General features: G+C 38.7%; 1 long non-coding RNA gene across 1 annotated transcript; it reads left to right on the top strand.

Annotated features, from left to right (window-relative positions):
- The first annotated feature begins 11,478 nt into the window (after positions 1-11,478).
- On the top strand, positions 11,479-12,340 carry LOC125021581. The gene is made up of 3 exons (XR_007114353.1): positions 11,479-11,727; positions 11,820-11,861; positions 11,945-12,340. It is a non-coding gene; the product is annotated as an uncharacterized LOC125021581 (long non-coding RNA).
- The last annotated feature ends 174 nt before the right edge of the window (positions 12,341-12,514 follow it).

Below are 12,514 nucleotides of genomic sequence, written 5' to 3' on the forward strand. Positions count from 1 at the left end.
GAAATCTCTCCGGGATCTATTGTCTCCTAAAGCCACAAACATTGATATGTTTAAGAAAAAAAAGACTCAATTCTTGATTAATATTAATAAAATATTATATACACAAATGCAGATTTGTTGTAGAGAGATTGGTGGTGTGTTTGTGTTCATAGTATTAGTTTCATAGTAGTGTAGTTATATATTAATAAGGAAGTTGTTTGTATAATGTTTGTCGACAAAAAAAAAAAAAAAAAACACGTTCAAAATGACCGCCTTCCAGAGAAGAAGCTAGAGTTGTGACGTTCATGAACGAACCGAATCTTTTGACCGGCTCAGTAACATGAATGATGGGAACCAAATCGCGTTTGTTTGGGAGCCGTTCTTTTTTTTTCTTTCATATACATTAGCTCTATTTTAATTTGAATTTTTTACAAAGTTACTATATGCACCTCAGGACAGTTCACTAGTCCATTGTAGAGTACACATTTCATTTAATTTATATAATTTTAAAATATTGTTTTGAGATTCTGTGTTGTTAAAATGTTCTTTTTTGAGTTGCAAATTATTCTGATCCAAATCTCAGTCCATCATTCCTCCCTGTGATTATTTACAGGATAAAATTAATTAACCTCAGGCTGGTTTCTTAAAAGTGAATAAAAATGAAAATGAGCTAAATGAGCCAGTGTTGTGAATGGCTCTTTGAAATGAACGGATCCTAAAGATCCGGCTCCCTCCAAAGACTCGTAAATTCTATCTCTAGAAGAAGCTCGGATGGATGGGAATATGTTGAACCTTTGTCCTCAGGAGGAGAGGAGTGGTGGTGAACAGAACGAGGATCAACAGTCTGATCTACAAACTACAAATTAAATCAACCTGGGCAGAAAACAGAGAGTAGTTTAGGAACTAATTTAGATTTAGAACAGGAAAGTTTATAACAATTTCATTTATCAGTCTGACTTGTTGGTCTCTACCAGGTTCGTCTAAACGGTGCATGAGACGTTTCCTGTTCCTGACACTTTCAGCAAAACATTTTCACTTTGAAAACAAGCGACGATAAAAAGGAGAAGTGAGTGTTGTTTTTTATTTATTAAAACGTGGATGTTTCTGATTTAGAAGATGTACCTATCTGGTTAAAGAGTTAAATAACTATTACATTTTAAAAACAGATTTAGTGAATTACAGTGAGTAAAAGGAGTCAAAAATAAAAGCATAATAAGGCAGACTGTATGAAAAATATATAAAACATAAAAAGAAATATGAATATACATAAATAAAAATCTTAAGCTAACACCGTCTGTATCAGACCAGGACATCAGTGAATAACAGAATAAGATCCATCACATGGTTCCAGTAGTTAACGAGCATTTAACATTTACTTTCTAAATACGTAATGAATGAATGTGCTGTTTTATGTAAGTGGTTATTATTACTATTTAACAGACCAATACATAGACATATACAGTCCAGAATATTCACCAGAAAAACCTGCATCAGCTGGGACAGAGCTTCAACCAATCAGAGCAAAGAACCATTGACGGCTGCTTCTTAAAAAATGTCTTTCCTGTTAATATCTCTGATTCTAAACAGTTCTCTTCTCCGACTCAGACATTTAGTTGTAAATTGATCAGATGACGTGTATGACGACAGTTACAGGCGGTTTATACTACTGAGTTCAGATGATGCAGATCCTGATGTTGTAGCTGAAACAAGAACAGGAGCTGAATTGGTCCCTTTTTAGTATTTAAATGTAAGTAGAGCTGTGATTGGTAGGAAGGTAGGTGACTGGCTGCAGTATAGGTTACATAAGCTCCACCTCCTGCATATTAGTGGGCGGGGTCAAACTAAAACACTAAGGCCGTGTCCGAAATCGCCACCTTACGCCATTTTGTTGTGGTGTCCGAAACCTTAGTGATCAAATTCTGTGTCCTATATAGGGCCCTCAAACCAGTGATCCAGTGTCACTAGTGTCCATGAGTGAGACACATTTAGAATTTTCAGCATGAAAATTTGAAACTTTTTTTTCGTGAACATCACATACTTGTCACGTTTTAGTCATGTGTAAATGATAAGGTAATAACCAGGGGAGCGGCGGCAGTCTGAAGCTGTTGGGATTGAGCTCACTATACAGTGCAACTCAACACGGGGAGCAGGGATTACAGACAGGGAAAATACACACAATTTTAATTTGTTAGTTTTTTTCAAGGATTCTGTCATTTTAGGTAGTTAATATAACGTTGATGAATGTTCAGCTGTCAATGATCCAACGTTTCCTTGTAGCTGGTGGAGGTGGAGCAGAGCGTAGGATTAATTAAACCCAAACACCAGTGAGTCTGGAGGACGTATTTTATATGTAACTTTCTTAATATTCTCATAATAGTTAATATAAGGTTGATAAATGGTCTCATGTCAAAGTTTTGTTTTAGTTTTTAATTTGATGCTATTGAAACAGGATGTGACATAATAGTGAGAATAGTGTGGTTTAGCATATTGTTTCCCTCTAACTTTCATACAATCAGAGTATTTCCTGATGAATGTTTCGTAGACCAGTGAGTCCGTGGTCTCTCTTCAGGTCAGACATGTCCAGGATCTCAGAGACAAAGTGGAAGGAAACTCTGGTGTCCATCTTGGAGGAGCTGGACGAGACACAGTATGAGAAGACACTGTCATTTCTCAGAAAGATACCTCGAAGTAAGAAGGATGGAAAGTCCAGAGTTAAGATGGTGGATGTGATCGTACAGCACTACAGATTAGAGAAATCCATCTCTACCATCAGTGGGATCATGAAGAAACTTCCCAGGAATGATGAAGACATCCAGAGTCTGTTGAGACCTTTCATGGACAAACTGAAGAAGACAAAGAAAATGAGTGAGTCATCAACACAAACTGAGAATCAAGATTTTATGAAAAGTTGATTCATTTCATTTCAAGTCGTCCGAGATGGTCATACTTCCTGTTGGATATTAATTAACTTCTCTTACTCCTCTCATTCCTCTTCTTCTTCCTCCTTCAGGATTTAAGACGACGAACAGTGTTGTGAGTGATTCACATTCTACACACAACAAATACGAAGCTGAAGCTGGTGAGTTAACAGTCCAAATAAACCAGACATTTACCAAGCTGCTACTATTCCTCCTCAGACCCAAAGGGACCTCCTGAACAGAGAAGAGGAGGAGGAAGAAGAATATGAGGAAGAGGAGGGAGAAGAATATGAGGAAGATGAGGGAGAAGAATATGAGGAAGATGAGGGAGAAGAATATGAGGAAGATGAGGAGGGAGACGATGAGGAGGAGGATGATGGAGAAGATGAGGAGGAGGAGGAAGAAGAAGAGTGGCAATAAGATTAAGAGGAGAGAGGGGTGAGAAGAGGAGGACTCATCTTTCTGTAACAATTAAGACACTGTGACCATTAATTTTCCTTCTAGATCATTTAACTGTTTAACTCTAGTCCATCCTGATTCACGCCGTTATTATTTCAGTGTGTTCAGAGTTCCTCCTCAGACCCAAATGGACCTCCTCAACAGTTCTGGTTCTGGTTCTCGGCACCAGAACAAGGCAACGAGGAAAAATCACAAAACGAACTGAATATAAATAAATATATACCCACACATCTTATTATATTATTGGTACAGTAGCTGTTTAGTAGACGTCATCATTCAGAAACAGAATTCATTTTTGTTTTTCTTCGTATTCGTATTGTTAACAGTTTGATTTATTGCGCCACCTCCTGAGACGGACGGATATTTATAGAAAACTGTGACAAACCCGATGGTCGCCCAGAGCGGACGCTGGATAGATTATCTACTTACTGACCTCGGTTGACGCGTACGAAAACACTATGGTTTTCCTTGACTGTGTCGACTATTTCACAGTAAATACTGATCCGTTACAAAACCGCATTTAGTTGTAGGAAGTTTGTCGTACATACCTGGATTGAAAAGGGTGCGGTTCCAGTTCGTGGAGGTTCTGCTCGGTTTGTTCTGTCTAACTGGAAATCCCCCCACGACATAGTTGTGATACAGTTGATATATTTCCTAAGAATAAAAAGATTGACTTCTTCATGAATAACTTGATTCTAATAATTATATACACAAATGCAGATTTAAGTGAAAAGATTGTCTATTGATTGTTGTACTACACGTATTAAAACCTGTGTCTCTTCTCATCACTGCTCATTTCTCAATAAAACGAATGAATTCAGTCGTTTGTCTTCATTCTTTGTTTGTTTCTGAGGAGCTTAATAAAAGAAATGACGTTTGTGCGACGTTGGGAGTTTCCAGACGGCTGCAGGTTTGAGGGTTTGTTGAGGCATCTCTTTAATTTATCTGGATGTCAGAGCCCGAGGGTTTAAACATGTACTCTATTACTCTATTATTTTACTCAGGTGAAAGAGAAAGCTGAGCATTAGGCGGGAACAGGAACGATTAAACATTACTTACGGAGACTCTTCCTCCAACCTGGATCCAGGATTTGATTCCTCATCATAGCTCGGAGAGATCATTTGGGTTTTAAGGGGTTAAGAAGGCCTTCAGCCTGTGTATGACACTGGGAAAAATCAGGAAGTGTGTTACTTCTGTTATCTCGGGCTCTGTGCAGGACACAGTGATTTATTCTAATATCAGCAGCCTTTAGAAAGATCGGGGGTTTAACTCTTCCATTGTTCAGGTCATCAACAAACGGCAACTTTATCTGCAATGTAGCGATGAGGGAGGAACAAACAGGCAGCAGCTCTCACAGCGAGAAGTCTGACCGGGACTTTTACCGATCTGAAAGCACCAAAGGCGAGTCGAGCCGGGTCGGGATTTTCGATGTGAAAGGGACCAGAGTGACGGATAAGACAGCTCCTGATAATGAATCCGACTGAAATTGTGAGGAAACAGCCGTGGCGAAAAAAGGCAGGAAATTCTTTTTTTGTGAGGAGTGGCTGCGTGAGTTCACCTGTCTGGGTAACGTTAGTCTATTTCAGAGAGACAAATTCAATGAACTGCAAATTCTGCTGTTGATACCCACAACATGCAGGGAACACAAAATCTGCTAACACCAACACTACACAATCAAAACACGACACACTGGTCAAACACAATGCCAGTCTGATACATAACATGTTTCAGGACCTGTGTAATGAACGTGCAACTTCACTTCCAGTTGCATTTAGAAGACAAGAGGCTGCTTTTATTAGGAAGTTTCGTTTCAAGATGCCGCCTCAACTTTGACAACTTCAGGACTTCAGGACATTCGATAGTGTTAGCTCACACTCAACGCACTGGGCTCTCGGCTCCCCCCTTCGCCATCTCCATTAAAAAAAAAGAACTTAATAAGGGGTTGTACTTGCGTGTAAATTTGGGGGGAATTGGCATCAATCTCATTTTCATGTTTTCATTTTAAAAACTTCTCCATTACTGAACTTTGGCAACAGTCCAATCATACACAGAGGACCACAAAAGCCCCATCACCCTTAGTTACTGTTGCTAGCCTGTCAGCTTTGTATGAAGGAGTTCACATCATCATCAAGGACAAGTCACACCCGGTTCTCAGCTGTATTAGCTGTTACCCTCCAGGAGGCGCTACAGATGTATGACTGACACCCTTTTCAGTGGCAGCCGTCACCACCCTGAACTCTCACATGCAACAATCCACGTAAAACACAATGTGCTATACAAGACTTGACTACATTGACTCTTTAGCTGCAATTATGTCTTTTCTGTATATTATAAAAACCTTCTACGTTTACACCATTGCTGCTACACTTTTTGCACTGCTGCAACAAAAACAATAGTTTAGTTTATGATTTTGTATATTTTCAATATTTACTTTTGTATTAGTATTCTAACTTTAGCTGTATATTTTGTAAATAGTACGTTCTCTGTACTATTTTGTACATACTTGTGTTTTTTGCACTGAAAAGGAGAAGCTCTCCAATCTCGTTGTACTGTGGAGATGTAAATAATTATGACCAGAGGCTGAGGTGAGTTGAGTCCCTTTATTCTCCACACAATTAATGCACTGAAAACGTAAGGTTGTTAGGAGACCAATAAACTCTCTAGAACCAGGAAGCGGCATAAACTCTCTGGTTACTAAGTAACCGTATAAACTCTAATTCTTAAAGGTACAGGCCCTCTGTTACCTGGGTGAATGTCTTTACTACGCTAACTATTGTGGGTCACCACAGTACGCTGTATAATGACAATAAAGGACATTGCGTCACAACATTTCAACAGATTTTGAGTTGTTGCTGTTTTTAGTTTAGTTTTATTTATGTGTATAAAAAGCCGTGTGTTTCCTCTCATCACTGCTCATTTCTCAATAAAATGAATGAATTCAGTCGTTTGTCTTCATTCTTTGTTTCTGAGTCTGAGGAGCTGAATAAAAAATTAAAAACGTTTCCAAGACGTTGGGAGTTTCCAGACGGCTGCAGATGTGAAAGCTTTGTTTGAGGGTTTGTTGAGCTGTGGCTCTTTAATTTATCTGGATGTCAGAGCCCGAGGGTTCAAACGTGTCTGTACTCTATTATTTTACTCAGGTGAAAGAGAAAGCTGAGCATTAGGCGGGAACAGGAACGATTAAACATTACTTACGGAGACTCTTCCTCATCATAGCTCGGAGAGATCAGAAGGAAACACGTGAGTAACAATAAAAAAACTGATGTAAAATCAAACATTTGCTTCTGTAACATTAGAAAATCTGAACCAATCTTTCTGAACCAGACAAGTACGACTACCAGATCCTGTGTTCAGTTCTAAAGGGCTAACTAGCTTCTTCAGTTCTAAAGGGCTAACTAGCTTCTTCAGTGCTAAGGGGCTAACTAGCTTCTTTGAGGCTAACTAGCCTCAAAGAAGACTACTCTGAAAAGAAGGGAGCTACTGCCTAATCTGAGGGACGCTTGGGACAGAGGGGACATTGCATATCTGAAATACGATCGCTCGGTTGTCCACCCACCAAGGGAAAGGGGGGGTGGTAGCAACTGCAGCACCAGAGCTGAGCCCTCCCATGCGACCTCTACTCCAAAATGAAGGTACTGATATGGACTAAGTGATACAAGAAATGTTTGTTTAAATTTTACTTTACGTACTTTTATTTTTTGATTGTTTTGTTTGACATATGTCTATTAAATTACCCAAAAAAGGTTTAAAGTTTGCTCACTTAAACATCTGCAGTTTAAAAAATAAGACTAATGAGTTAAGCTCAGTATTAAAGCACAATGATATCCACATAATGGCTATTTCTGAAACACATTTGGATAATACAATAGAGGATTCAGTAGTTTCTACACATGGGTACAACTTATTTAGACTGGATAGGGATAGATTTGGAGGTGGCACAGCTTTTTTTCTGAAGGACCACATTCCAGCTAAAACCAGAAATGATTTGAGTAGGAATGGTGTGGAGGCCTTTTGGCTGCAAATTCATATTCCCTATTGCAAACCAATACTAATATGTTGTTGTTATAGGCCACCAAGTTCAAATGCTGGATATTTGGATAATATATGTAATATGTTGCAGAATGCAACTGATAAGAACTTTGAAGTATTTTTTGTGGGCGATATGAATATCAACTGGTTGGCTAGTAATTGTACATTGAGAAAAAAGCTGAGTGATGCAGCTGTTGTATGTAATCTGTCACAGATCATTGATATTCCAACAAGAATTAATATTAACAGGCAGGGTTCACTCGTGTCAACTTGTATAGACCATTGTTTTACAAATGCCCTGGAGAAATGTTCAAAAGCAGTGTCCATACCTGTAGGTTTTAGTGATCACAACATAATTGCACTAACTATAAAGACAAAGGTACCAAAAGCTGGACCGAAAGTAACACTTAGAAGAACATATAGAACATTTTCTGAAAAAACGTTTTTAGACGACCTAACAAATGTGAACTGGCAAACTGTTCTGGATTGCTTGCATCCGGATGCTGCGTTTTTTAATAACTTTTATGAAATTATTCTCAGCTGTTTGTGATAAACATGCACCAGTTAAGAAAGTATCAGTTAGATCAGCTAAAGCTCACTGGATTGACAATGAATTGAAAAGCCATATTAAAGAAAGAAACTTACTAAAAAAAGTCTGCCATTGAAAATGGTAACGCTGCGGAACGGCAAGCTTATCGATCACTGAGGATGAACAAGATTCGGTAGATCGGTGTGATCAATGAGGTGGAGCTTGAGAAACTTCTTTTATGGATTAAATGTGATAATCCCTGTGGCATTGATAATTTAGATGCCAGACTATTGCAGTTAGGAGCAAGAATATTTTCATATTTTCAATTTGTGTTTTGATTTAGGTGTGTTTCCTCAGCTGTGGAAGTTTGTAAAGGCAACGCCACTGCCCAAAAACAATAGAGTGACTCTCTCAGGACCAAATAGCCGACCGATTTGTATCTTACCTGTCTTAAGTAAACTTATGGAGAAAATCCTTTTTAACCAAATTCAGAAATATTTTGAAGAAAATGGCATTAATTCTGAGCACCAGCAGCCTATAAAACGGGCTAATCGACCTGCTCAGCCTTAACATCTCTTACAGATGACTGGTTAAAAAGGACTGATTGATGAAATTAACTGTAGGTGTGGTAAAGTTAGACTTTAGCACAGCTTCGACATCATAGATCATGAGTTATTACTCAGAAAGCTGTTAGCGTATACTTTCAATGATTCAGCAATTAAACTATTGAAAAGTTACCTGGCTAACAAACAGCAATGTGTAATATTTAACGCACCCTCTCAAGCAACGCTGAGTAGTGGTGTTCCACAAGGCAGCAGCCCGGGGCCGCTCCTATATTCTGTCTTTGTTAATGACATGTGATATGCATTAAAACTTGCAGGTATAGGGATTTATGCTGGTGACACAACATTGTATGTCTCTGCAGAAAACATTGCATCAGTTAATAAGTTACTTCAACAGGAATTGAGGCTAGATTGGATATTGGAGAGTAAATTAAAACTGAACGTCTTGAAAACTAAATGTATTGTTATTGGCTCTAAGCATACGCTGAGGTCTGAACCCAAACTGTGTCTTTCTATGCAAGGCACTGCTATTGAACAGGTTAGAGAAACTAAACTATTGGGAGTAACAGTGGATGAAACTTTATCTTGGTCAAGTCATATTAATAATATAGTGTCTAAAATGAGTAGGAACATCTCTAACATTAGAAGAAGCACTTATCTGCTTAATAAATCCACTGTTAAACTATTAATTAACTCTTTAGTTCTGTCTCATCTGAACTACTGCCCAATGGTCTGGTCCAGTGCTTCAAAGAAAGATCTTTCTAATCTTCAGCTCATTTAAAATAGAGCAGCACGTCTTGCTCTGAGATGCTCTATCACAGACAGTGTCATGGGTATGAACACCAGACTCTCATGGATGCTGGTAGAGGAGAGACTGGCCTATAGCCTCATCATGTACTTGAGAAAGACTTATGTTTCACAAAAACCTGCTTTTTTGTTTTTGCAACTTCAACCAGCAAATGTTAGACATAGTTATAGCACTAGACAGGCCTCTGGTAACAACTTCACGCTGCCTTTACCTCCAACAAATGCTCTCAAGAAGGCGGTTATATAGAGCTGTAGCACACTGGAATAGTCTCCACACACACTTTACCACAACTGTTGGAATATCAAGTTTTAAAATGAAACTGAAGGCTGTGATTCGTCATGAAATTATGGTGAACAGCATGAGATTATGAGTTGAACGGTGCAATGGAACAGAGTATTATGTTAAAACATTTACTTTAAATGTGTGAATGTAATTTTGTCTCAATTGTGTTAATATATTTATGTTGAAAGACTTCATGATGTAAATTTTACTATAATTCTTCAATAATTATGTTAATACACTCACGTTTAATGACTTCATGTAATTCTTCAGAGAATTTTCTATAATCATGTTAAGGTATTTATGTGGTATAATTTCATGTATTATTTATTTTTTTAATTACTATTAGCAGCAGTAATAGTAGGATTATTACTTTTGTGTGTGTGAAAATGCTGTAATGTTGTAATTGTCGGTGCTTGACCTGATGTGGACCCCAGGAAGAATAGTCTTCATTTCTATGAAGACTAATGGGCCAAAAGACACAATAAACAATAAACAATAGCTTCTTCGGATCAAAAGGGCTAACTAGCTTATTTGGGCTAATAAGGGCTAACTAGCTTATTCAGTTCTAAAAAGCTAACTAGTTTCATTTGGGTTAACTAGCTTCTTCAGTTGTCTGTGAAGGTTTTCAGTCATCCAGGTCATGGTAACCAAAAAAAAAAAAAACCAGCGTTGAGTAAGATCAGCTGGACTTGTAAAATTTCTTGAAGCCGTTTCATCCGAGCAGTTTCTTCAGTTCTGATAAACTAGTGGGAAATTGAGGTTTAAATAGGAAAAACTCTGTGGGTAACACCCACCAGAAACTAGGGTGTGAATGTTGTTGAAACTTCTTGGGGACAGAAGTCAAAACTGAATTATAAATAGATGGTAAATTAGCTTCTTCAGTTCTAAATGGCTAACTAGTATCTTCAGGTCTGAAAGACTAAATAGCGTCTTCAGTTTTAAAGGGCTAATAAGCCTCTTCAAGGCTAACTAGCACCTTCAGTTCTAAATGGCTAACTAGTATCTTCAATTGTAAAGGGCTAACTGGCTACTTCAGTTCTAAAGAGCTAACTAGCCTCTTCAGTTCTAAAGGGCTAACTAGCTTCTTCCGGGCTAACTAGCTTCTTCTGGGCTAACTAGCTTCTTTGGTTCTAAAGGTACGAGTTGGTGCATCTTCAAGAAACTCTACAAATCCAGCTGTTTTATTTCAGCTAATGCTAACTCTTCGTCCTCTTTGTGCTGTTAATGTTAAGATGTCTCAGAAGAACTTTGAGACCGAGTGGAAGACAGCCCTGTCCGATATCCTGGAGGAACTGGACGGGCCTCAGTTCAAGAAGCTGCTGATGCTCCTGGATTTACCTGAAGGGGTAACAACGGACAAGGACAGAGAGGAGATGCCTCGAATCCTCATCCAGCACCACGGACTTCAAGACTCCATCACCAGCATCCAAGAAGCCATGGATAAGATCCCCAGGAAGGACGCGGCCGTCCAGGATCGGCTGCGTCCCTTTGTGGACAAAGTGAAGAGCGGTGAACTGAACGGTCAGAAAAAGAGTGAGTTCACAGAAACACAGCGTCCCAACAGAGACGGTTCAGAAAAATGTAACGCAAAGGAACAGGTCTGTAAAATTAAACTCATGTCCTTGTGTCTGGTTGAATGTGTGATAAGCTAACATCCACCAAGGCTACATGCTACATAGCAATATTTAGGCTCTTATATTTTAACTAATTTAATCAACTTGGACACAAATTGACACCAAATAAAATAAAATACAGTTGGAGGTTGTTTTACAGGTTTACATCAACCTGTAGTTGTAGCTTCACAACATCTGGAAGAACTGGCAGAGGATGTTAGATCAGGTTTGATGAATCAGATCTGAGTCATTTTCACTTTGTTATGAACTATTTCCTTATGAACTCATGGATGAATGAATCTCCAACAGAGTTAACCGTTTCTTTCTTTCTTTCTTTCTTTCTTTCTTTCTTTCTTTCTTTCTTTCTCTGAAGTTCAACAGAAGAGTGAACCAATGAAGGTCAGAGAGAGAGACAGAAAAACCAATTTCCATCCATTCATATGTTTGACTGATTTCACCGACATTAATCTGCTTTTGTTAGAAGAAGAAAATCCAGACGAAGACTCCAGCTAAGCGGATTGTGAGCGCCACCCAGAAGAAGAAGAAGGTTTGTTTTTTCTTAGGATGTCATCTAAACAAATAGTTGATGTTAATCTGTAGAGAAGAAATGAAAACACTGATGTGGTGATGTTTGTTCAGACCGACGCCGTTGGACCAACGAAGGCCAAAAAGAAGATGACGGTAGATTCTTCTTTCAGTCAATCAGACAATCTGATCTCTTCAATGTTAAATGAATAAATATCTGTTCATGTGTCTTTCTGCAGGTTCCAGAGCAGCCGGCAGAAAGACAACTAAATAAAATATGAATCAGTTCATCGTCACCACTCAGAAGAAGGAGGAGGCTGTTCATTCACAAAATGCTTCATGAAAGGAGGAAATAAATTCAGTTTAAATTACCTGCTGGGACGTTTTGTTCTAACTGACCAAACATACCGGTAACGTTAGAGAGAGCTCATAGCAATGAGACACAGCAACAGCTAAAGCTAGCTAGCTAACGTGAACTCGCTAGCTAGCTAGCTAACATTAAGTACCTAGTAAGTATTAACTAACCAAGGTTAGTTAGGTTCTAATATTGCTCATTTGATGCTTTGATATACAGTGTTGTATATATGAGCTCGGCGTTAGCTAGCTAGCTGTAGCTTTAGCCCCTTCTAGTCTTACCTTGGAGAAGATACTTACACTTAAAGCTCCGCTCCTGCTGGGAAGAAAACTCTAGTGACACCTAGTGTCCGACTCACATATGTCATAGACACAGACACACTTCGCCTGCTCGTCGGAGTCGGAGCGGGGTTTTGTGACGATGACCGTTAGAGGCGGGGTTTTGTGACGATGAC

The sequence above is a fragment of the Mugil cephalus genome, chromosome 15 (assembly GCF_022458985.1).
Source record: "Mugil cephalus isolate CIBA_MC_2020 chromosome 15, CIBA_Mcephalus_1.1, whole genome shotgun sequence".
Classification (NCBI taxonomy): domain Eukaryota; kingdom Metazoa; phylum Chordata; class Actinopteri; order Mugiliformes; family Mugilidae; genus Mugil; species Mugil cephalus.